Genomic DNA, 27,123 nt, shown 5'->3' with positions numbered 1-27,123 from the left:
TATTTCTCAGCAAGGTTTCAAAAGCATCAAAGTATCACTTTCGTGTGCAATTTTTAAAGGTTGTATCAATGATTTTATCCTTGATTGTGCCTTATACCATGGTTATTATTGCCAGTGGAAGCAGAGTCGATCTCTCATTTTCCACTATAAGAAAGAATTGAGACCATTTGGAATAAACAGACCGACCACTTTTCAAAGTGACTCGTGAACCTGCATCATGTTCGTTAGTCTGTTAATAAGTGTTGTTATTTTTAGCTACTGTGGAAACGACATGAAGGGTTCTTTATACAATAAATGTCAGAACGAATTTTAATGGCAGCTGTTGTGAACACAATTCATTTTATTGTGCGGCAATGTTCCGTCTAATTATTTTTTTGTGTGCAGTCCCTTTAAATTTGTTGTATCTTTTCCAGCGGCAGGAGCTGGTGAGTGGCCTGCACTTGACTTCACCATTGGTCCGCAGCCGCGCACATTTGGGGGAACATTGGTGTGCGGCCCTCAACAGCTCAACAAAACTTGTTAACCGGCCCTCCAGTCCAAATAATTACCTACCCCTGCTCTACACTGTCCCATCAAAGCCTCCCAGGGGTAGATATAATACAGGTTAGACAGAGTGTAAAGCTTCCTCTGCACTGTCCCATCAAAGGCTCAAGAGTAGATATAGTACAAGTTAGACACAGTGTAAAGCTCCCTCTACACTGTCCCATCAAATGGTCTGTGGGTCTGATGCAAAGTATGTCCGCTTCCAATCTGCCTGAGGGGACCCGTTCAACTAAGATAATTCTGAACCCCGACTGGCCAGAGTGCTGACACGCTGGGACACCTGTCTTATCTCAGTACCTTTCTGAATGTGTTTTTTGGCACTTGCAGAGATTCCCTGCAGTGATTTCCTCATCCCATTTCCGGCCATTCCTAAATCTTCTCTTAGCCTCATTCCACCCCCGAATCCCTTGCCCTCAGACACACTGATCCTAAAGAGAAACAAGACACGGATTTGAAGCTGTGATCAATGGAATAACTTTTATTTCTGAGTACAGCCCATGATTTTGACAGCAGTAATAAAGGGTCAGGGGTTACGGGACCTAAACAATCAAACAGCACCTGCTGCCCATGAACAAAGGTTTCATTCAGGGAGAACGTGGAGAGCTCGGACTGGTGGGAATCCGTCACTGGATCTTTCACTCTTTCGGAACGCAGTATTGGAACCCAGGGAGGAGGTATACTGGTTCAATAAGCACCTCATCTGTGTTACAGCCGCCCTGACGATAGACACCTCCTCCATTCCATATGTACAACCCTAAAATCCAAAATGAAGAATTAATTAATTGATGATTCTGTACACAGAGTAAGGGAGAACAACGATAAAACATGAAGCTGAGTCTGTCAGTGTTACTGGGACTGACTCTGGACCACAAATGAACCTTAACTCTTTTATACTTAATGAAATCCCACATCGCTCCCCCTCCCCTGACCTGTACAGACTCGATCTTTGTCCTGAAGTGCATCATTTTTCATCTGTGAGGCCGTGAGTGTGGGGGAAAGGAACTGAATGAGCTCCCGGCCTGTCCTCACACAGAGTCTGCACTCTCGCACTTTGCAGCAGGTAGGATTGACCGGAAGCAGCAACTGGAAGTTTCCCCTCCAAAGTACCTGGGTACTGAGGCCAATTACAGACTCTCCCAACCGGTTCAATGCTCCGGCTGAGATCCGCCCACTCGGCACTGGCCGGTAATTTGTGCTTTTATTGCTGGTCTGTTTGGATCAGCAAAAACCCACCTTCCTTTGACACACTGAGGTACCCGCTGATCAATCGGGGGATTTACCCGTGGAACTGGTTCAGATTAAATTCTTCAGATGGTCTTATAATCTCACAAATCACCTTCACTCAACCAATCAAACTGTGACATTCAAACAGAGAATACAATAGTTTAAAAAATAAAACTTTGTGAAAACTGGCTGCAGAGAGAACAGTGAAATTTCCATCTCTCACCCCCCATAGCAGAGCTGGGCTGACGCAGCACCAGGAATCCAACAATCAAGAGGAGAGCTCTCATCATCTTCTGTGCAGTTTTTCAGGATCAGTTTCAGGCGGCTGTAATGGAAATCTTCTGAATCCGGTCTCAGAGTTTGCTGCATTTATAATCACACACACAGGGGCGTGGCTCTGCTCTCTGGAGGTATACCTGGGAAAAGGCGTTTCCTGTCTTTGTGACGTGGATCAGTTGGCTGCTGGACCCAGTTGGCAGTTCTCCATCTTTCAGAATACAGGGCTGTGTGTTTGGGCCCCACTCCAGGCCTGAACACGAGCTCAGCTGAAAGGATGAGCCAGGTACAGAAACAGGACATTTAATTCATTAAAACCACTCATTATTAGAAACATGGAATCATAGAAATTTATGGCATAGAAGGAGGCCATTTGGCCCATCGCATCTGTGCTGGCCAAAAAAGAGCCATCCAACCTAAGCCCACTTTCCAGCTCTTGGTCGGAGGCCTTGTAGGCTATACCACTTCAAGTGCATATTCAAGTACTTTTTTAATGTGATGAGGGTTTCTGCCTCTACCACCCTTTCAGGCAGTGAGTTCCAGACCCCCACCATCCTCTGGGTGAAAAAACTTCTCAACTCCCCTTTAATCCTTCTACCAATTACTTTAAATCTATGCCCATGGTTATTGACCCTTCTGCTAAGGGAAATAGGTCCTTTCTATCCACTCTATCTAGGCCCCTCATCATTTTATACACCTCAATCAAGTCTCCCCTCAGCCTCAGCAACTCTAATCTTTACTCATAGCTAAAATTCTCAGTTCTGGCAACATTCTCGTAAATCTCCTCTGTACCCTCTCTGATGCAATCACATCTTTCCTGTAATGTGTTGACCTGAACTGTACACAGTATTCTAACTGTGGCCTAACTAATGTTTTATACAGTTCAAGCATAACCTCCCTGCTCTTGTATTCTATGCCTCGGCTAATAAACAAGTATCCCATATGCCTTCTTAACCAGCTTATCTACGTGTCCTGCTACCTTCAGGGATCTGTGGACATTCACTCCAAGTTCGCTCTGATCCTCTGCACTTCTCAGTATCCTACCATTTATTGTGTAATCCCTTGCCTTGTTAGCCCTCCCCAAATGCATTACCTCACACTTCCCCAGATTCAAATCCATTTGCCACTGTTCTGACCACCAGACCAGTACATTAATATCTTTCTGCAGTCTACAGCTTTCTTGCTATCAACCAGATGGCCAATTTTTGTATCATCTGCAAACTTCTAAATCATGCCCCCTACATTGAATTCTAAATCATGGATATATACCACAAAAAGCCCTGCAGAACTCTGTTGTGTATGTAATATGTATGCTACTTTAACCCTATGGCCAGGGCAGCACTACTTTGTAGGGCGTAGTGATACCGTAGTACCACTCCTGGCCATAGGGGTATAAACAGTACTGCGGGTACTGATCTCCCCTCAGTTCCCGCCTGTGGGTATGAAGTAAAGACCTAAGTTAAACCCTTCCAAGCTGTCTCTTCCTTTTTGTATCAAGTATATGCGCATACTTTACACTGGTGACGAGGAACTTTCGAACTCACCAGTACAAGGTGCAACAAAGGATCGGTAGCAGTACGGGGAGAGAAGCTTCTTACCAGCTTGCAGAGTCCAGCGTCGACCGAAGGAGGCCGCCCAGTTCAGGAGGAGCGGCAGCAACGGAGCGAGAGAGAGAGGTTCCAGCGAAGGCTGCGGCAGCTGAGAGAAGAGGCTGAACGGGCGTTCCAGCCACGGGGCAAAAGTCCACCCAGGGTCAGGTAAACTGCAATCCTTCCCGGGGAACGCGAGCTGCAAGGGCCAGAACGGGCAGGCGATCTGGGGAACAAACGGAGCCACGAGGACTAGCGGGCCACGAGAGGGGAAGGTCGTTGTAATAGCGGCGGTGGCAATAACGGGAGCTGCAAGGGCCAAAAATAACGAACCTGGAGAGACGTCGTTGACAGCAGAGGGAGAAAAGGCGGGAAAAGCGCCATCTAGTGGACAAAGGGGAAAAGTTTTTCTCTTCAGCAGTTTAAAATGAACAGCGCCATCTAGTGGACAAAAGGGGGAAAGTTTTTCTCTTAGAGAAAAAAAATAACAGCGCCATCTAGTGGAAAAAGGCGGGAAAACCTCTTCAGTAGTTTTAAAAATGGCGAAAGAAGCTCGAATGTCAGAATTTGTTGCCGACATAGAAGATTGGGATGCATATGTAGAAAGGCATGAACTTTATTGCATAGTAAACAAGGTGATAGATGACGAAAAGGCAGCAACCTTATTAAATTCTATGGGGGCAAAAACATACGGTCTGCTGAGGAATCTTCTTACTCCAGAAAAGCCAGCAGACAAAACGTATGCCCAAATTGTTGATACGTTAAAGGAACATTTAAACCCTAAGCCACCATTTATAGCGGAAAGGTACCGCTTTTACAGACGCGACCAAAGGAATGATGAGCCGCAGGCAGCCTATTTGGCTGAGCTCAGACGGTTGTCCAAACATTGCCAGTTTGGAGCCTTTTTGGCGGAAGCGATCAGAGACAGATTTGTCTGTGGCATGTTAAATGAGAGTACACAAAAACGGTTGCTGGCCAAGAAACAGCTCAGCCTAGATCAAGCGATAGAAATAGCATTGGCACATGAAGCGGCAGCACAGGGTGCTGCCCAAATACGACAAAATACAACCGGCTATGACACCCATGAGGTGACATTTCACAAAGGTAAATGCTACCGTTGTGGCAAAACCACCCACGACCAAAGTAATTGTTGGTTTCGTGATAAAATATGCCGGCAGTGTGGGAAAAAGGGGCATATAGCGAAAGTTTGTCGGTCGGGTACGAAACCCAATAGTGGGGGCAATCCGAGCAGTACCAAGGCAAGGACAAAAATACATAAGATATCTGACAGTAGCTCAGACGAGTCACAGGAAGGCACAAAAGCAGAGCCTAAAGGTCTGGGATGTCTCAAGTTATATGGTGTAGACAAAACGGAGGACCACAGCACAATGTGGGTTAAAATGAAGGTAGCAGGCGTCGAAGTTAATATGGAGCTGGACACGGGTTCAGCCCTATCAGTAATTAATGAACAAGATTATAACAGGCTGTTCAAACGCATTCCCTTAAAGGATACCGAAATCAAATTAAAAACATGTACGGGACAAAAAGTTTACCCGAAGGGAAAAATGCAAGTAACAGTTAAATACAATGGCAGAAAAGTGCCAGGACTTTATTTATACATCCTACCAAACGGCGGACCACCACTTTTGGGTAGGGAATGGATAAGAAAAATCCATTTCGACTGGAAGTCGATACACGAGTTAAAAGTAGAGACGACCACAGATGATACAACTATTACAAGCAGGCTGTCAAAACTATTGGCAAAAACGCCAGAGGTGTTCCAACAAGGGCTGGGGACCTTAAAGGACATTAGAGCAAAAATAACTATTGCTCAAGACGCAAACCCCAAGTTTTGTAAGGCCAGACCGGTGCCTTACGCCATCCGGCCAGCTGTGGAAGCAGAACTGGATGCCTTAGAGAGTGCAGGTGTCCTTACAAAGATTGAGTGGAGCGAGTGGGCCACGCCCATCGTCCCAGTTATAAAGAAATCTGCAAATAACACGCCGGGGGAACCAAAGAAGGTTCGCATTTGCGGGGATTTTAAAATAACTATTAACCCAGTCCTGCACACGGTACAGTATCCGCTGCCGCGGATAGAGGACATATTCGCATCGTTAGCTGGGGGTAGACACTTTATGAAGATTGACCTTTGTCAAGCTTATTTACAGATGGAGGTGGAGCAGGACTCGAAAAAGCTCCTAACGATTAACACCCACAAGGGATTGTACCAGTACAATCGCCTGGTATTTGGTGTGGCGTCCGCCCCAGCCATATGGCAGAGGACCATGGAACAGGTCCTACAGGGCATTCCAGGAACGCAGTGCTACCTGGATGACATCCTGGTGACAGGACAAACGGATAACGACCACCTCGCTAACCTGGAGCGAGTACTTCTGCGGTTGCAACAATACGGACTCAGGGCGAACAAGCAGAAATGTGAGTTTTTCCAGGAACGTATCTCATACTGTGGTCACATTATAGATAACGAAGGCCTGCATAAGTCCCCAGAAAAGATCGAGGCAGTAGTGAAGGCCCCGCCCCCTGAGAATGTATCTCAGTTACGATCATTCTTAGGCCTTATAAACTATTACCATAAGTTCCTCCCGAACTTATCGTCCATTTTACATCCACTAAATTCATTGCTGCAAAAGGGAGTCTCCTGGAATTGGGACGAAGCGTGTGAGGCTGCTTTAAAAAAGGGTAAACAACTCATTACATCAAAGGAAGTGCTCGCACACTTTGACCCAAAAATGCCAATGAGGTTGGCATGTGACGCCTCCCCGTACGGTATAGGGGCAGTGTTGTCACACAAATTTCCCAATGGGACGGAGAGGCCAATAGCATTTGCCTCAAGGTCGTTAACTACAGCCGAAAGAAACTATGCGCAAATCGACAGGGAGGCCCTCAGTCTGGTGTGGGGTGTAAAAAAATTCCACCACTATCTACATGGGCAACGTTTCACACTACTGACGGATCATCAACCGTTGGTGTCGATATTTAATCCAACAAAAGGGGTGCCCCTGATGACGGCCCAAAGGCTACAGAGATGGTCACTGTTCTTAGGAGCACACCAGTACCTTATCGAATATAAGGGTACCAAACAGCATGGCAATGCAGATGGTCTGTCGCGGCTACCGTTGCCTGCAGAGATCGAAGAGATAGTACAGGACCCCGTGGAAATATATCATACGGCGGTTATGGAACACTTGCCCATCACCAGCCAATGTATCGAGCGGGAAACACAGAATGACCCGACACTGGCAAGGGTTTACGAATTGACCGTGAAAGGCTGGCCGGCGCAGGGTGATGCATCATTGCCGGCCTTTTCGGCAAGGAAGGACCAGTTGTCCGTATGCCGGGGCACATTGATGTGCGGAGCCAGGGTGGTGGTCCCTCAAAAATTACAACATAAAGTGTTGAGGGACTTACACGAAGGTCATCTGGGGGGTGTCAAAATGAAAAGCCTCGCCAGAGCCTACGTCTGGTGGCCCGGCATTGACAGGGACATCGAGGAAGTAGCAAAAGCATGCCAAGGGTGCCAGATGGTACAGAACGTACCACCCCAAGCCCCACTACATCCGTGGGAGTGGCCCTCAACGCCATGGCAAAGGATCCACGTGGACTTCGCTGGGCCCTTCATGGATGCGATGTTCCTTATTGTAGTGGACGCCCACTCAAAATGGCTGGAGGTCATAAAGATGTCATCAACGACAGCCGAAAAGACGGTCGCAGCCTTAAGGACCATTTTTGCCCGAAACGGGGTGCCCGAGCAAGTCTGTTCGGACAATGGGCCACAATTTGTGGCAGAAGAATTTCAAGCATTCCTAAAAAGGAATGGAGTGCGACATTATACGTCCGCACCATATCATCCGGCTACAAATGGGCTGGCAGAGCGATTTGTACAGACTTTTAAAAAGGCCATCAAGGCGATGGGGGAGGAAAGGTTGCCACTACAACACAAGGTGGACAATTTCCTATTCGCGTACCGTAATGCTGCACATACGGTGACCAACCAGGCCCCCGCCGTCATGTTCTTTAATAGAAGGTTAAGGTCTCACCTCGAATTGCTCAGACCAAACATCCGGAGAGATGTGGAAAACCGAGTATTTCGTAGGGCTCCTGACAGACAGACACGGAGCTTCGTGGTGGGACAGCAAGTGTTGGCCCGTGATTATAGAAATTAAAAGTGGCGGTCTGGTACGATAAAGGCCCGCCAGGGACCTTTGATGTACACAGTGGATACTGGGGACGGCATAATCAGACGACATGCTGATCAACTTGTGGAGTCCAGAAACCCAACTGATTCACTACCTCAAACGTCTCAGCACATTGTTCCAGCGGAATCACGGCCCAGCTCGTCGCTACAGAAGTCTCAGGATGGCGAGGAGTTCAGCACTCCAGTGAGCTCCACGGCACAGGATGTGCCATCAGACACCGACGACTCCAGCGATGAAGTGGTGACGGAAGTACCGCCGCCTACACCGAGACCGACTAGAGAAAGACGTTATCCTAGTCGAGACAGGAGGCCTCCTCAGAGACTGAATCTATAACATGTTTCTTTTTATATATATATAGGTAGACAACTCTGATGTAAATATGTTATGTATGTTGTGTTACCAAATGTTATTAGCCCTAGTTATGGTGCATCTGTTGACTTAATTGCACGGGTACGTTTTAATTAAAAGGGGAGGAATGTTGTGTATGTAATATGTATGCTACTTTAACCCTATGGCCAGGGCAGCACTACTTTGTAGGGCGTAGTGATACCGTAGTACCACTCCTGGCCATAGGGGTATAAATAGTACTGCGGGTACTGATCTCCCCTCAGTTCCCGCCTCTGGGTATGAAGTAAAGACCTAAGTTAAACCCTTCCAAGCTGTCTCTTCCTTTTTGTATCAAGTATATGCGCATACTTTACAAACTCCACTGGAAAAAGCCTTCCAATTACAAAAACACCTATCGACCATTACAGTTTGCTTCCTGTCACAGCCAATTTTGGATCCAACTTGCCACTTTGCGTTCGATCCCATGGGCTTTACTTTTCTGACCAATCTGCCATGTGGAACATTTTGCAAATCCTGGCTAAAAGCCCAACCTCCATATCTCTGATGCAATAGATGTCTATTTCCAATCTGCCTGAAGAATCCCGTTCAACTGAGATACATTGAACCCCGAACGGCCAGAGTGCTGACACTCTGGGACACCTGTCTTAACTCAGTACCATTCTGAATGTGTTATTAGGCACTTGCAGAGATTCCCTGCAGCGGTTTCCTCTTCCCAGTTGCTGCCATTCCCAAATCTTCTCCCAGCCTCATTCCACCGCCGAACACCTTGTCCTCAGACACACTGATCCTAAAGAGAAACAAAACACGGATGTGAAGCTGTGATCAATGCAGTAACTTTTATTTCTGAGTACAGCCCATTATTCTGACAGCAGTAACACAGGGTCAGGGGTTATGGGACCTAAACAATCAAACAGAGCCTGCTTCCCGTGAAGGAAGATTTCATTCAGTGAGAATGTGGAGAGCTCGGGCTGGTGGGAATCCGTCACTGGATCTTTCACTGTTTCGGTCTGCAGCATCCGACCCCACCGGGGAAGGATAGTGGTGCAGACAGATACGTAGAGTGAGTTGGAGCAGTCGCTGGGACTGGTGAACTATTCCAAATAGAGATTCAGCTGCTATGCGTTTACAGGAGTTGTTTTCTGCTGATAAATACCAGAATCAATTTAATCAGACTGCATCAATTTAAACTGAAAATTCATCACTTTCTGTGGAGGTGAATGGCCCAGACACATTGGTACTGAATAGTATTTAGAAAGGAAAGGAACAAGCGGACGGGGGAACACAGATAAACACACACACAGGAATACACACACAGACGTTAAATCCAGACACATAAATACATATACAAATATTCAAAAACGGAGAGACACACACACCCACAGAAACACAGACTCACACACATAGACACTTAAATACACACAGACATATAAACAGCCACAGAGATCAACTGACAGACAGGCACACATTCGCAGACACATACACATGTCTCTAAATGGTGAAAGGTTAGGAACTGTAGATGAGCAGTGAGATTTAAGCGTCCAACAACAGAAATCACTAAAAGCGTGTGGATAGGTATAAAAACTAATTTAAAATGCTAATGTGGATATGTTGGGCTTCATCTCGAGGCTGGAAAACAAAGGGGATGAAGTGATGCTTCAGCTGGACAGAGCTCTGGTTAGACCCCACCTGGAGAACTGCATTCAGTTCTGGGCACCACATCTCAGGAAGGATATATTGGCCTTGGAGTGGGTGCAGCGCACATTGACCAGAATGACACCGGAGCTAAAAGGGCTCAATTATGATGACAGGTTGCATAGATTGATAAGGATTCCCTGACATATAAAGGATTAACTGGTGATATAATTGAGGTGTTTAAGATCATAGAATCAAAGAATACTATGGTACACCAGATGACCATTCGCCCCATCAATTCTGCACCAGCTCTTTCGAAGAGCAATCCAGTTAGTCCCACTCCCCTACTCCTTCCCCATATTCCTGTAATGTTTTCTCCCTTCAAGTATTTATCCAATTCCCTTTGGAAAGCTACTACTGAATCTATATCCAGCACCCTATCAGGCAGTGCATTCCAAATCCTAACGACTCATTGTATAAACAAGTTTTCCTTCATCTAGGCTCTGGTTCTTATGCCAATCACCTTAAATCTGTGCTCTCTCATTATCGACCCTTCAGTGATTGGAAACAGTTTCTCTGTATTTACTCTATCTAAACGCTTCATGATTTTAAACACCTCTATCAAATCTCCTCTTAGCCTTCTCTGCTCGAAGGAGAACAACCTCAGCTTCTCCAGTCTATCCATGTAACAGAAACCCTTCCACCCTGGAACCATTCTAGTAAATCTCTTCTGTACCCTCTCCAAAGCCTTCACGCCCTTCCTAAAGTGTGGAGCCCAGAATTGGAGACAATACTCCAGCTGAGGCCAAACTAATGTTTTATATCGGCTCAGCATAACTTCCTGACTGTTGTACTCTGCGCCTTTATTTATAAAGCCCAGGATTATAAAAGCTTGTCTGCATTGTATTTCATCTGCCTTTTAAAATCAACTCATTCTCTACCGCCCACCCAAGTACCATAAAAAATTTCTGATCGAGATATCTTCACTGCTTTCCTCCCTCAGCCTCTGAACCAACCGACATCTCAATTCATCATGCGCTCTCCTCTGATTTCACTGCCCTCCTGTCCTCCCTTAATCTCCCCCTCCATGCAAAACGCCCCAGCCCATATTCACAGCCACCCCCTTGACATTACCATCTCATGTGGCTTCGCTACTCACATCATGTAAATCACTGATAAGGCCATCTCTGATAAATTCTTTTTATTTTACTCCACTCACATTATTCTTCCCCCTCCAAACCTACTTCCTTCTCTGTCCGCCGCTGGAAAAAACTCTCCTCCAATTCACTTACAACTGCAAGTTCAAAATCTCAACTGTCCAGCCTTTGGCCCTCCATTTACTGCAAAATTTCTGCAGCTACCGATCTGCTCAAGCATACCTTCACCACCATCTTTGATGGCCAAGTCCCCATTACTCTCTCTCTCCTTGACTGTTCCCCGTGGTACGGCCCTCATCTCCGGTCCCTTATCTCCAAGGAATGCAGACTTGAATGGATATGGCGAACAACTGGTTGAGCACTCACCACGAGATCTGGCTGGACCACATAACCATCGGATCCTGCTCCCATCTGCCAAAACTGCTCACTGTTCCAGAATCATTCTGGAATTCAAAGATAACCCCTGGCTTCTTTTCTCTACTGCAAACCTTCTTAATCCCCTCTTCCCTGTCTCCTCCATCCTCACCTCCAAACACAAGTGTGTGGAGCTCATGGGCATCTTTGTCACTAAGATTGAGACCATCTGACCAGCTGCCTTTGCCACTTCCCTCCCTTCACCTAGCCCTACTTGAAGGTTAAACCCTGCCCTAGCCCTGAACTTGCATCTCTCTTCAGTTTCTCTTCAATCTCCCCTCAAGACCTCTATGAACTCATCTTGTTCATGTGACCCACTTCCTGCTCGCTCGACCCTATTCCCACTAAACTGCTGAACAGCCAACTTCCTTTCCTGGCTCCCATGTTAGCTGATATTGTTAATGGTTCTCTCTCCTTTGGTACGGTCCCCCTCTCCCTCAAATCTGCCATCATCACCCCCTCATAAAAGAAACACCCTTGACCCCCTCCGTTCTTGCAAACTACTGTCCCATCTCCAACATCCCATTCCTCTCCAAAGTTCTTAAACATGTTGTTACCTCCCAAATCTGTACCCATCTTTCGAGGATCACCACATTTGAATCCCTCCAATCAGTTTTCCGCCCTGCCATAGTACTGAAACGGCTCTCATCAAGGTCACAAATGGTATCGTCTGTGACTGCGAGAAAGGTAAACTGTCCCTTCTTGCCCTGGTCAACTTGTCTGCAGCCTTTGACATGGTTGACCACACCATCGTCCTCCAACTCCTCTCCACCGTCGTCCATTTGGTTTGGTCTGCACTTGTTTGGTTCCATTCTTATCTATCAAGTCGCAGACAGAGAATCAGCTGCAATGGCTTCTCTTCCCACTACCGCACCGTTACATATAGTGTCCCCCATGGATCTACCCTTGGCCCCATCTTATGTCTTATCTACATGCTGCCACTCAGCAACATCATTCGAAAACACAGCGTCAGTTTCCACATGTACGCTGACGACACCCATCTCCACATCACCACCACCTCTCTCGATCTCGCCACTGTCTCTGAATTGTCAGACTGCTTGTCCGACATCCAGTACTGGATGAGCAGAAATTTCCTACAATTTGCTCACCTGGCCTAATTTCTCGTTATGAGGTTTGATGCCAAATTTTGTTTCATAACGCTCATGTGAAGCGCCTTGTGACGTGTTACTATGTTAAAGGCACTATAAAAATAATATATAATCAAATCAAATCAACTTTTATTGTCATTGTTAGTGCACAAGTGCAGTACAATGAAATGTAGGCTTGCGGCTCCCGAGAGTGTACATTTGGATTAAGACATTTAAACATTCAACATACATTTGGCTTGTAGTATATTAACATAAATATGACCATAATAAAGTGCATTGGCAGATGTGCAGGCTTTAGAGTTTATTTGTGGAGTTCAGTAGGATGACAGCCCTGGGAAAGAAGCTGTTCCTAAATCTGGTCATACGGGTGCGAATGCATCTGTAGCATTCCCAGATGGTAGGAGGGCGAACAGACTGTGGCTGGGGTGGGTAGGGTCTTTGATGATGGACCGTGACCTCCGTAGACAGCGTTTCTGGTATATGTGCTCTATGGTCGGTAGCCGGGTGCCGGTAATGCGTTGGGCAGTTTTGACTACCCGCTGCAGGGCATTCCAGTCATAGTAGCTACAGCTGCCATACCATATTGTGATACCGTTTGTCAGGATGCTCTCTATAGTGCAGCGGTAAAAGTTAGAGAGGATCAGGGGTGACAGATTACATCCCTTCAGCCTCCTTAAGAAATATAGGCGCTGCTGGGCCTTCTTCAGGTGTTGAGGGACCAGGAGAGGTCTTCCGTGACGTGGACTCCGAGGAACTTAAAGCTATCCACCCTTTCCACCACAGCCCCATTGATGTGGATGGGGGTGTGACTTCCGCCTTTGGACTTCCTGAAGTCCACAATGATTTATTTTGTTTTCTTGTTGATAAGGGCCAGGTTGTTATCGGCGCACCACTTCACGAGATGCTGGACCTCCTCCCTGTAGGCTGACTCATCGTTGTTGGTGATCTGGCCTACTACCGTGGTGTCATCTGCAAACTTGATGATGGTGTTGGAACCATTAACAGCCACACAGTCGTGGGTGAAGAGGGAGTAGAGGAGGGGGCTCAGCACACATCCTTGTGGGGCCCCCGTGTTCAGGGTCGGGGGGGGGAGGTGTGGTTACCTAATTTGACAGACTGGGGTCTGTTTGTTAGGAAGTCCAGGGTCCAGTTGCAGAGGGAAGTGTTCAGGCCAAGAGTTTGGAGTTTGGTGGCCAGCTTGTTGGGGACGATAGTGTTGAATGCTGAGCTGTAGTCTATAAACAGCATTCTGATGTATGTCTCCTTACCATCTAGGTGATTCAGTGCCGAGTGTAGAGCAGTGGTGATTGCATCCTCCGTTGATCTGTTTGCACGATAGGCAAACTGGTGTTGGTCAAGGGAGGCAGGAACACTGGCTTTGATGTGGGCTAAGACCAGTCTCTCGAAACACTTCATTATGATGGGTGTGAGTGCGACAGGTCGCAATCGTTCAGGCATGTCACAGCCGTTTGTTTAGGCACAGGAATAATGGTAGCGGTCTTGAAGCATGTAGGGACTACTGCCTGGGCCAATGACAGATTGAAGATGGTGGTGAAGACATCAGCCAGCTGATCAGCACATTCTTTGAGTACCCGTCCAGGGATGCTATCCGGTCCAGCAGCCTTTCGTGTGTTCACTCCGCGTAGAACACCCCTTACGTCAGAGGTCGACAGAGTGAGCACCTGGTCTTCCGGGGGCGGCAAGGCTTTGGTAGCCGGCTCCATGTTGTCCCTGTCGAAGCGAGCGTAGAAGTTGTTAAGCTCCTCCGGAAGGGAGGCATCGCTAACCGGGGGACTGGTGTTTTTGCCCTTGTAGTCAGTGATGGACTGGATGCCTTGCCACATGCGCTGGGGGTCCAAGTTGTTGCGGAAGTGATCCTCTATCCGCAGTGTCTGTTTCCTTTTGGCAGTCCTTATACCCTTTTTTAGGTTGGTCCTAGCATAAACACATGCTGTTGTTGTTGCCATGTGTCCGTCCATTCCACCGGCCTGTCTATGTCCTCTTGAAGTCTAATACTATTATCCTCATTGTTTTCCACACTTGCAAATGTTGAGTCAGCTGAAAATTTTGATATTGTACCCTGTATCCCTAATTCAAAGATATTAATGTACATCAAAAACAGCAGTTGTACCAGTACTGAACCCTGCGGGACACCACTGTATACCTCCCTCCAGTCTGAAAAAGAGCCATTCACCACAGCTCTGTTTACTATCCCTGCTGCTACTGTCTCTTTTATCCCACGGGCTTCAATTTTGCTAACAAGCCTTTTTAGAAACATAGAAACATAGAAGATAGGAGCAGGAGTAGGCCATTCGGCCCTTCGAGCCTGCTCCGCCATTCAATGAGATCATGGCTGATCATCCAAATTCAGTACACTGTCCCTGCCTTCTCCCCATATCCCTTGGTCCCTTTAGCCTTAAGAAATATATCCAACTCTTTCTTGAATATATTTAATGAACAAGCCTCCACCGCCCTCTGTGGCAGAGAATTCCACAGGTTCATCATTCTCTGGGTGAAGAAATTCCTCCTCATTTCAGTTCTAAATGGCTTACCCCTTATCCTTAGACTATGACCCCTGGTTCTGGACTCCCCGGCCATCAGAAACATCCTTCCTGCATCTAGTCTGTCCAGGCCTGACAGAAATTTTTACGTTTTTAAAGTCCATATACACAGCTTCAACTGAACAGCCCTCATCCACCCTCTGTTACCTCGGCCAAAAACTCAATCCAGCTAGCCAAAATGACAGAGAAACTATTCCCTCTCGTGGGGGAGTCTAGAACAATAGGGCATAACATTTACTTTGGAAATAGACCATTCAAGGGTGATGCCAGGAAGCAGGTCTTCAAACCAGGTGTAGCGCAACTGTAGAACTGTCACCCCAAAAATCTGTCGAGTCCAGGCGTCAATTGAATAGCTCAAAACTGAGATTGATAGATTTTTGTTAGGTAAGGGTGATTGTGACTATACATACACATAAATATAAACATACAGACACAAAGAGACACAAATACACACACACATACATATAGACACAGACAAAACTAGAAACACACACACACACACGTGGAGACACATACATAAACATTCAGACGGACACAGAAGCACACAAATTACAGAAAGGCACACATGCAGACTGAGCAGGAGGGCAAGGGTTAAGGTTGTAGTGGATTGAAATCAGTGACAGAAAGAAAGATTTTAACAAGCTTTTGAAGGCATTTGTTTGCCACGTAACAGTCAGTCTGCCGATTTCGGGCCAAGTGCGGCAGAAACCTGACCTCTCACCATGGGCTGTGTTTGAACTCTCCACATTCATTTTACACAAGTTCTTCAGGTCAGTAGGGGTGAAAGGTCAGTGCTTTGACCTTCTGACACCCAGCACCTCGCTGAAGATTATTGAGAGCTATACCGTGTCTTTCCAGAATTCACTGTGGAATTACATAATATTTACAGCACAGAAACAGGCGTTTCAGACAACAGGTTTATGCCGGTGTTCATGCTCCACACGAGCCTCATCTTACCTTACTTCAAATCACCATACCATCATATCCTTCTATTCCTTTCTCCCTCATGTACTTATCAAGCTTCTCCTTAAAAGCACTTTGCTATTCACCTCAACTACTCCATGTGTCAGCAAGCTCTACATTCTAACCACTCTCTGGGTGAAGAGGTTTCTACTGAATTCCTTTTTGGATTTGTTAAAGATTATCTTATATTTATGACCCCTAGTTTTGGAACCCCTGCAAGTGGCAACATCTTCTCCACATCTACCCTATCAAACTCCTTCATAATTATACAGAGCTCTATTAAATAATCGCTCAGCATTCTCTTTTCTAGAGAACGAGACCCAGCATGTTCAGTCATTCTGGATACTTAGAACGTCTCCATTCTGGCATCATCATTGTAATCTTTTTTGCACCTTCTCCAATGCCTCGATGTCCTTTTCGCAATAGGGAGACCAGAACTGTACAAAGTACTCCATGTGTGTTCAAGCCAAGGTTCTATATACTTCTAACATAACTTCTCTGCTTTGTAATTATCTTACTGTAGAAATGAAGCCCAGTGCTTTGTTTACATTTTCATGGCCTTGTTAAGCTGCTTTTAATGATTTGTGTATCTGTCCCCATTGCTTCTCTACCCCATTTAGACAGTTCCATTCCAAGGAGTATGTGGCCTCCTTATTTCTCCTACCAAAGTGCTCTACCTCACAACTATCTATATTGAAATTCATTTGCCATTTACACACCCATCATACAACACTATTAATGCCTTCTAATTTGTCACTGTCCTCAGTATTAGCTATAATCCCGAATTTGGTGTCATCCGTAAAATTGGAAATTATACCACTTATTCCCGAGTATATATAATGGTGCCTCTGCTGTCTCTTCCCTTGCTTCTTTCAGTATGTGTGAATTAATACATTCAGAACTGCGGTTTAATCCTCTCTAACTTTTACTACTTTATCAATTATTTCCCCCCTTTCTGTTTCAAATGTCTTGGCATTAGAAGAACATGAGTTCTAAAAAGACATCAAGTCCACCTTGTTAGTCTACTGGTAAAAACTGAGGCAAAGTATTTCTCCAATATTTCTGTCATTTCACTGTCACTACCTGAACATTTATCTTGTGCATTCTTCAGTGGCCCTGTCCCTCTCCTATTTTACCTTTTTTTCTTCATGTACTTGACTATTTCTTTTCAAATTCCTTGGTAATTTATTTCGTGGTTCCTCTGCTCCTTCCTAATTTTTTTACTTCTTTCCCAACCTCTTCCTATTCCCTTTTGTCACTCTTTCCTTTATTGTCACTGTATTCAGTGTTTGCCGTTTCTTTAGTTTCAATTTTGCCCTTATCTCTTTATTCATCCATGGCTTTTCATTATTGGATAGTTTGTTCTTGTTTATACTGAATATATTTCTCCTGAACTCTATTTATCACCTTTTTAAATGTTTCCCACTGCTGTTCTGTCAATATTCTGTTCCAGTTTATCTTCCCCAGTTCCATTTTCAGCTCCTCAAAATCAGCTTTTTTCAATCTATAACTATTGTCTTTCTCAATCATTATCTTAAAACTTATTATGCCATGATCGACTTTGTCTAGATTTTCACCTTAGCTTACTTCTCTTATCTGCTCTGGTTCATTACCCATTATAGATCCATCAGTGAATCCTCTATTGTTGAGCTTCTTATGTACTGGGTAAGAAAGGAGTCCTGAACGCACTGTAAATACTCCATTCCCTATGCCCCTTTCCCTACCTCCTCTTGACAGATTATGTGGTGTAGTTAAAATCTCCAGTGATTATTATGTGTATTTTACACATTTTATAGATTTGCTTACATATATTCTCTTCAATTCCCTGCCAGGTGGTCTATAGAATAACCATTTTAATGTTACTTTAACGTGGTTTGGATCCCTGCTTCCCCGAGGCATCCGTGTCCAATATGGGAATACACTCAGCAGATATCGCTTCCCAATTGTGCAAAAGATTCAGATAAACGTACAAAATGACCAAACAGATTGAATTAAAGAAACAGGCCGTCAAAAATAAGGGAAAACAAGGCCCAGCAAATTTAGCGAGAGGAACACATCAGAGGCATGTATAAATAAGCGGGTGGATAGGTAACTGGACGATGAAATGTAATAAAATGTGTTCAGGAATGGGGCTGGATGAGATTTGGAGGCAGCGGATAGAACCAAAAGCAAGCCTCCCTGTAGATTAACAGCAAAATCTTGCAGGACTCCAAGTACCTGGAGGGACCTGGCACATCCTAAACAGCCAATTTTAAAACTGGGGGTGCAGAAGCTATGATCAGCTCATGCAATGTGTTCCGAGCACAGGCTGGGCTCAGAGTTAAAACTTTTGTGTACAGACAGCAATGTTACATCAGGAATCTAGCCTGAGAAGATAGACATAGAGAGAGAAAGAAGGAAATGGAGAAACTGGGAGAGAGAAAGTGAGAAACTGGGAGAGAGAGACAGGGGCAGAGAGAGACGAAACAGAGACAGAGAGGTTGAGCCAAAGAGAGAATGGAGAGACAGAAAAAAAACAACATAGAGAACAGGAGAGAGAGATGGCCAGAGTGAGAGGAAACAGTCAGTAAAATAGAGAAACTTAAAGCAAACAGAGGGAGTGGGAGAGAATGTGGCAAAGAAAGAGGGGCGATACAGGTGGACAGACGAGGACTGAGAGTGAGACAGAAAGAGGGACCAAGAGGCAGAGAAGATAAAGGCAAAAAGAGTGAGAGTGAGGCAGAGAAAATGGGAGCTAGAGAGGGAAGAGAGAGATAGAGCCCAGGTGAACGAGAGAAATAAAACAAGGTGGGGAGAGAGAGAGCCAATGAGACAGAAAGAGAGGCAGAGAGATGAGACTGAAGCAGAGAGAGAGTGTCAAAATGCAGCAGATAGAGAAAGAGTGAAAAAAACAAGATAGAGGAAGCACACGTTAGATAAAGAATAAATCTCCCACTACACAATCCCATCAAAAGATCTGTGGGTCGAATTAACTTAAGAATTAGGAGCAGGACTATGCTATACGGCCCCTTGAGCCTCCGCTGTCATTCAATAAGATCACGGCAGATCTTCCACCTCAACTCCATTTTCCCGCCCGATCTTCACATCTCTGATGCAATAGATGTATGATGTATATTTCCAAACTGTCTGAAGAAAGCCGTTCAAGTGAGATATCTTGAAACCCAAACGGTCAGAGTGCTGACACTCTGGGACACCTGTCTTATCTCACTACCTATCTGAATGCGTTCTTCAGCATTTGCAGAGATTCACTGCAGCGGTTTCCTCCTCTCATTTCCTGCAAAATTCCCAAATCTTCTTCCAGCCTCATTCCACCACCGAATACCTTGTCCTCGGACACACTGATCCTGAAGAGAAACAAGACACGGATGTGAAGCTGTGATCAATGCAGTAAGTTTTAGTTATCAGTACAGCCCATTATTCTGACAGCAGTAACACAGGATCAGGGGTTATGAGATCTAAATAATCAAACAGAGGCCAAGTACAGGAATCACTAAAAGGTAACTGACAGGTACAAAAAATAACGTCAAAGCTAATGGAATGTTCGTCTTTATCTCAAGAGGGCTGGAATGCTTCGGCTGGACAGAGCTCTGGTTAGACCCAACCTGGAGAACTGCATTCAGTTCTGGGCACCACATCTCAGGAAGAATATATTGGCCTTGGAGTGGGTGCATTGCACATTCACCAGAATTACAACAGAGCTAAAAGGGCTCTGTTGTGGAGTATTTTAAACCAACACTCGACACAAGGTTTTTCGATCGATAGTCAAGTTGTCTTTATTACACCGGTGGACAGTCTGCTCTTTCTTAGCCAGACTTCTCCAAATTGTAACAGCAAATTCTACATTTTTATACATTACAATACACATGGCCAGCTCATGCAAAATTCATTCCTGCCACGTGACTGGATCTTGGCCCGCATGCACATTCACAGATTGGTTATAATCTTAATATAAATATGTGTAAACTGCCTCCTCAATTATTCACTCAAACTGATGAATACTGATTAAAAGATACCTTGGAATATGATCTAGATAATATAGATATTACGGGCAGTTGAAATTCTAGACACCCTGTCTCCATTTAATTGCTTTTTTAGCCATCAAAGATCAGCTTATCTTGACCGCTTCATTATGGATGTGGTCTTTCATGTTAGCCCCCGTCTTTCTTACACCATTCAGTGAAACTGCCAGCGATGTCAGTTTAACTCTTTCCCCACTGCAATCCCACTTTTTGGTAGTTGGCCCTTGCCCAAGCTAAACCACATGTATAAGCATCGCTGTGCCTCCTGCTGCATCCCGTGATCAGTCGCTGGTTCAGGAGGCCCTGCATACCCATCATGTTTAGAGCATACTTGTGCTTTCCAGCTCTTTCCAACTCGCTTTGCTTTTTGTTTGGTCCGTTTCCTTTTACAAGCAGTGCATGCTGCTGTTCCCCATCCTATAGCCATGACTAACTGTACTATGACTAATATATAAGAATGATGCGGATCCATGGGTGTATGTTGACATTCATTCCCCAATCCCAAAGCTTCGCATACCATGGGACTCCTGTAGCTCTACCTCTATGTCCTTTTCTAATTCCCCAAGATTCCTTTGCAACACTATGTATTGTTTCACCATCTTACTTAAATCCTCTTTCATTTCTTGCAGATCCTCTTGCAGGCGGGGTACTGGGGCACCTACCGGATCTTCATAATTGACCAACTCGTCCTTTGAACTATCTGGCACATTTAGTTTTATTTCCTCCCTTGAATGTACATACACCAACCTGGTGTATTTAATTGTCACAGTGATTTTTGGTGTAAAGCAGAAGTTAGGCATTGTGATTGCTCATGCAAGGTTACTATATTGGCAATCAGTCTCTGTGGTGGCTTTACATTACTCCCCTGCTCCCCTATATCTCAAGCGGGTGTGATAGTGGTCAACATGTGATAATTCCGACACACACCCCTGTCTTATTATAGCCACACTCATCCTTAGGGCCTTCTCCACCCGGATGTGGGCATATCGTAAGTGTGCCATTCCCATGGTATCTGTTTAGGGAGACTCATCTCATAGTACCATTCTTTCTGATGGCATAGGTATCAATTGGATAGTACTGGAGGTATGTCTCACCCCTCACTATACCTATGATTGTTACCTGGTACTGTGGGTATGGAATCATGTCTAGTCCCACCACTGGTAGCAGGAGTACCATGCCTATCATTGATGTCATTTCTGCTTTACATTTTTGTATTGTTGGATATACTCCGGTCCTCCCTTTGAGGGTGCAACCACTCAGAGGGCCTGGATTCTGGCACAGGCCATGGAGCTGTGTGCTGTTAATCCATTCTAGTAACTTGCCTTGCTGTATCTATGCCAGATTATGTTTTAACGGTCCGGTGAGCCATTGGCCATAGGCTGGACACAAGCCTCGCCCTACCCCATCTTTTGCCTGTTCCTCATCTCTATGGTTTAGTTTGTTGATAATGCTAGCATGGTCCTCTATAACCTTGATTCACTCGAGTAATTTCCTTATTGTATGTAATCCCAACTCTGATCCTTGTCGAACCAAACCCGTTTCCTTCTCTAAAATCTATTATAGTACCCCTTGTAGTCGTTCCACTTTGGACTGCTTGTATATCTAGGGCATTAATGAAGGATGTCCCCGTGTTTATTCCCGTGAGTGTATCAGTTCCTAAGCTCCTCTTAATCTTTCGGTGCAATGCAGCATGTTCCCTGAAACTAGTGGCCCCTGTCACATTAGCAGCTTGGTTAATTACACTCTATCATGTATGCATACAATTCTCTAGTTATAGTAAACATTTCACAGTATCCTGGCCATTGCAACATGGTTAAACTCCTTAGCACCAGTACAATTTCATGTCTCACGTTAGCATAAAATTGTTCTCCCTTGCTAAATAATACTAGTCAATTCAGAGGTCCAGTTTTCATATCTGGACAGTGTAGCATCCTCGGTTCGCTTGTCTCTTCTTTCTGTGTATTGCGAGCCATAGATGAGACTCCGAATGTGATTTTTCCATTAAAACATGATGCGTCTTCATCATGGACTTGTCGTGTAATGTGGGATGTCCATTCGCTTATTTTGTGTCCCAGCCGTAATCCTACCTTCATGGTGAAGTATCCCTGTAAATTATGCAGAAGCCTGGTCGTTACCAGAGGTTAGTTTATCTCCGGTGTTTATTCCATTGTTCCTGTGGGATTTTAGATCAGATGGGTTATTGCTATATCGTTTTAATTACGTCCAATGTTTCCATCTACCCTTTCCCTTCTCTCTGGCAATATTTTAACAAATACCTGCTCGCCCACATTGGGTAGGGGCTCCAAGGCCCCCTGCGTTTGTGTATTTTTATCAGTTGTAAGATTCGCAAAATTAAACATTGTCCTATAAAGGGTCGATTGGCAGATAAGGCCTTAATTTTAAAGACTGTTTTAAAAGAAGCCCAGGAAAAGGGGCATACAAAATGGCCACCAGAACCCGTGACCAGCTTTTGGGACATTTTTAAATGGTTCCTGCAGTCATCAGACAGCCTGTGTGGATTCAGCCCACAGTAAGTTCTGTAAAGCCGTTTCGGAGAAAACGAAACCAGACAGAACCCCATGCATATGGATTGGATGCAGATCCAGTCAGATCGGCCTGTAGATAAAGGCCATCTAAATGTTTACCCAGGCAAAGGGAAACAGTTTCATATTCATAGGGGGAATATCAAGAACCATTTAAGACATCAGTAGGACATTAAAAACAATACCAGGTCATTCCAGACCAGAGATGGCAGTTACCGGCCATCCCGAAGGTAATTTTAACACAAAGACTATCCCGCTGTGATACAAGCCTGCCAAGAATTAAACAAAGACTCACCGTGATATGGCAAGAGATAAGGACCTCTTTGAGAAGTATAATTGAGGACCCGTGGTAGCTATCGGTAGCTTAGCTCGTTCGGTGGCCATTGGAGAGGATTGGAGGAGCAGAGTATCGATTAGCTTGGAGCTTGAGCTTGGCTTATCTAGCTTGCCTTTTCGAGAGCCGTTGATGAACGTTGATCCGGAGACCAGTCAAGAAGGTGATTCGAGTCTGCGTCCAGCCTCGGGGTAACCATAGGGAGATCATCGACAAACCCCGGGCCATTGACGAGACCAGGGACAGTGACCCTCCACAAGAAACCATATGAAAATGGTGAAACAACTGGGCTCTGCGACAAAACCCATATGACAATGGTCAAGCAGTTGGTCTCTGTCCACGCCGACGTCCAGGCCTGCTAACATCCAGCCTGTCCATGGCCTTCACCTCGAGGGAGAAGAGAGAGTGTCGCAGCCCGCAGCGTTGACCACATGGAGACAGGATGTCTGAGAGGATCAAAACGCAGACCTTTCAAAACTTTATACTTTCTAATTGGATTGGTGAGCATGTTTCTGGCCCCTCATAATCTGATCTAGATAGGTTTAGGGGGTGGGCATTTTAGGGGATAATTAACATGAGTTGTTGTCCCTCGATGTTCCGTGTGTTTCCCCATTTCGTGATGACTTTTGTAAAGTATAATATGCCTGTACATATCTTAGTTAGTACTGTAGTATGACTTGTTTTTCCCTCCCATGTACCTTTTTATTGACTTGCATTTGATTTGTTCCTTTATGCAGTAAAATTTCATTTCGTTTTCATTAAACCTGGTCTATAGAGTATTCTCTACATTGTAGTTCCTTCCTCAAAGTCCAGTGTATAGAACCTAAGGGGCGAGTGGGTCAAACCACTCAAGGTTTTACTGTGCAAGAGAGAAAGGCTTTTAGAGAGAGAAACCTCTGCGATCTAAAACCCCTTACACAGTGATGTCTTGTTTTTCTTTAACTTCTTGTTTGAGCTCCTTACATTGATTAATCAATGTTTGTACATATTTCTTAATTTTATCTTTTAAGGGACCTTGTCCCTCGCTACCAGATGCTACTCCTTCCGGCAGACACATTGCTCGTCCAGTCATGAGTTCATATGGCGTCAGCCCGGTCACCCTGTTTGGGGTGGCTCTCACTCATCATGATACATGGAAGGACATCTCCCCATCCCTGTCTGGTTTTGACTATGGTCTTGCTTAAGTCTGTTTTCAGGGTTCTGTTCATTCGCTCTACCATGCCTGAGCTTTATGGATGATAGGGGATAGGGAACTTCTGTCTCACTCCTAGTAGCTTACAAACTTCTTTCATTACCTTTCCAGTAAAGTAGGTACCTTGATCTGAATCTATTTGCAACGGGACCCCCCATCTCAGTATCACATTGTATGCAAATATTCGGACCACAGTCTCCGGTAGGGAATGCTTCCATGCACCTTGTAAACTGGTCTATGATCACTAAGCAGTATTTCTTCCCTCTGCTGTTAGCAAAGACTATCTGGAGGTTTTTCCAGGGGTCTTTCGGTCGTGGCTGGTGGGCCAGTCTAACCTTTATGGGCCTACCTGGCTTGTGCTGTCCACATATGATGCAGTGCCTGGCCACATCTTGTCCCATTCCACTCCACCACCAATCTATACTTAGCCTACCTATTCCATCGCCATGGTATATTTTCAACAAATTCTCCTGAATACAGCGAGGGCCTACCACGCTGTGAACCTTTTTCCATATTCCATCTCTACCTTTGGCTGCGTCCCTCTTTGTCCACTGCTCCTGCTCCTCCATTTCGGACTCCTCTTGGATTCTTTAATGTTCACTCCCTCTGCTATTATTCTACCTGCTGCTCTTGGTGTAGGCATCGCTGTGTCCACTGCTGCTCTTGCTGTCTGCTCAGCTAACATATTTCCTTTTTCTTTCTCACTCACTATCTTATAGTCTGCCTTTATTTTAATCACTGCTACCTCTTCTGCTCCTTTTACCGCTTCTACTAGGTCTCTCACTACTTTCTCATGCTGTATTTGACCTCCTACGGAAGTTACATATCCTTTCCTATTCCATGCCATCATATAATCCTGCACTACCCCAAACGCATACCCACTGTGTATATATTTACTTGTTTTCCTTTTGCCAATAGTTCTGCTATCTGCACTGACGTTCCTCCTTCAAGCCCTCCCTTTGTGATTGTTTCTCCGTGGTGCCTAATTTATATATTGGCAAGATCCGTTTACTTAAATGAAGTTCAGATACAGATCAGCCTTGATCTCATTGAATAGCGGGACAGGCTCGAGGGGCTGAATGGCCTCCTGCTGATCCGATGTTCTTATGTTACCCGGAATTTTCTTGGCGGTCTGTTAGAATCGCAGTCCAGCCCTTCCCACTGTCGCGTCCTCTAAATCTGCACCGAAGATTTTCACTGGTGTTGTTTCATCAACTTCAGCTACTTCTTAGTTTCAAAAGCAAAGGCCTGCGGATCCTGGAAATGTGAAATAAATCAGGAAATGTTGGAAAAAATCAGCCGGTCAGGCAGCATCTGTGGAAAGACTCTGATGAAGGGCTTGTGATGAAATGTCACCGACCTGAAGCGTTAACTCTGTTTCTCTCTGCACAGATGCCGTCTGACTGGCTGATATCCGCAACAATTTCTGTTTCTGCTGTTTGATGAGTTCTCGGCATCAACTGTGCTGGTCCTTTACTCGACCCACCACACGGCATCTGGTGGTTCGGATTCGGCGCTCTAACCTCCTCGGCGCTGGTTCGATGCCCGGTCGGGGAAATATTAAATTAAATTGAACCTTATTAAATTAATTACGTGAAACTCTGTGAAAGATAAATAATTGTTGTAATCGCTATTCACAACTGATAACTTTCTGTTTCAGACTGAGGGAAATACATGGCAACCGAGTGACAGTGAAACTTTAATCAGTTTTTGTGCTTTGCCTGTGATGAACTTCAGCTGTTCTCATTTCACAGACTGTATTTTAAGACTCTGGTTAATAAATGTTCAGTGATTATTACACCAGGAATCTGCTGCAGCTGTTGTTAACTTTCACAGGAATGGCCGATTGTCGCATTGTCGCCCCCTTTTCACAATGGAGAAAACACTGCCCCTGGAGTTTCGTCTGGAGCATGGTTCCAAACAATATTTCCGCCCGGGATCGAACCGGGGATTATTCGCGTGTGTGAGGCGAACGCGATAATCACAGCACTACGGAGACCTCTGCTTTGCTTATCAACCGCAAGTCAGAGGACGAGTTCAAGGAAAAGGTGAATCGCTGAGTCACCTCTCTCTGCACTGACAGAGATTGTGTCACTTCTCCATTAAACAACATCACTTCTGTCCCACACTCAAAGTTGTCCATCCTTCTCCTGCATTTTCTTTCACAAACATTTCACTGATCAAAACTACACAAGTCACAGAAAGGAAAAATCTTCATTTCACAAGCATTAAATCCCGAGAGAGTTGCGAGGACAGACTGACCAAACCTGCGTCCGGTCCTCAAAGGCGGTGTGTGGAGGGTGTGGGTGTATTGACATCCTGAGAGACAGCGACAGGCCCGGGACACAGAGCGATGGCAGCAATTCAGAAATGTAGCCATTCAGGCAGACGCTGAGTCACAGTAGTTAGTCAGTCAAGCGAGAATCACATCCCTAGACCAACGAGCCCGCTACTGGTCATAGTACCACTCACGAGGTATCCTTAATCACACCATGTGTTGGCCATTCTTGATAACAAGAGAACTCCCGACCGAGACAGCTCTTGCTTCTAAAACGCCGCACTGTTCCACTCAGACAGTTAATGAGCTGTGAGGACAGTAATGTATCGAGGCAGCAGGTGCTCATCCCGAGCGCAGCAGCAGAATTTCTGCATTAGTTTGGCGTGAGGCCTCAGATTTGGACAATGTTTCAGCAAAGGCAGTGGGAAGACATGGAGGCAGCGAGTAACGCAACAACCGCCCCGGAAGTGACCGTTGGATTCTGTGACTGTGCCCAATTCTGATTGGGCGAGGGGTTTACTGTCAGTCCATAGTCCCCCACCCCTCCCCCGCCCATTGTGTTTACTGGCACATTCGCACATTCAGGGCCGGGCCCGGGCAGATTCAGTCCTGTCTCACCGGGGGCGCTGAGGCTCCTATTGCCCCTGATTACCAATTCTCCCAGCCTGTAAATTTAAACCTCACAAACTCTCTCACAAAGTGAACGGGGAGGCTGTGACCGCAG

General features: G+C 45.4%; 1 long non-coding RNA gene across 1 annotated transcript; it reads right to left on the bottom strand.

The window, feature by feature from the left end:
• Positions 1 to 1,001: 1,001 nt before the first annotated feature.
• LOC147095494 (uncharacterized) lies at positions 1,002 to 25,132 on the bottom strand. Its single transcript, XR_015074802.1, has 4 exons — positions 19,245 to 25,132; positions 8,854 to 8,984; positions 1,991 to 2,312; positions 1,002 to 1,297 (listed from the first exon to the last, which is right to left on the bottom strand). It is a non-coding gene; the product is annotated as an uncharacterized LOC147095494 (long non-coding RNA).
• Between the last annotated feature and the right edge of the window lie 1,991 nt (positions 25,133 to 27,123).

This window comes from Somniosus microcephalus, unplaced genomic scaffold (assembly GCF_052327205.1).
Source record: "Somniosus microcephalus isolate GS21.2 unplaced genomic scaffold, FLI_Smic_1.0 unresolved_chr1, whole genome shotgun sequence".
In the NCBI taxonomy this organism is placed as follows: domain Eukaryota; kingdom Metazoa; phylum Chordata; class Chondrichthyes; order Squaliformes; family Somniosidae; genus Somniosus; species Somniosus microcephalus.
This window is presented reverse-complemented; position numbering and strand designations above follow the sequence as displayed.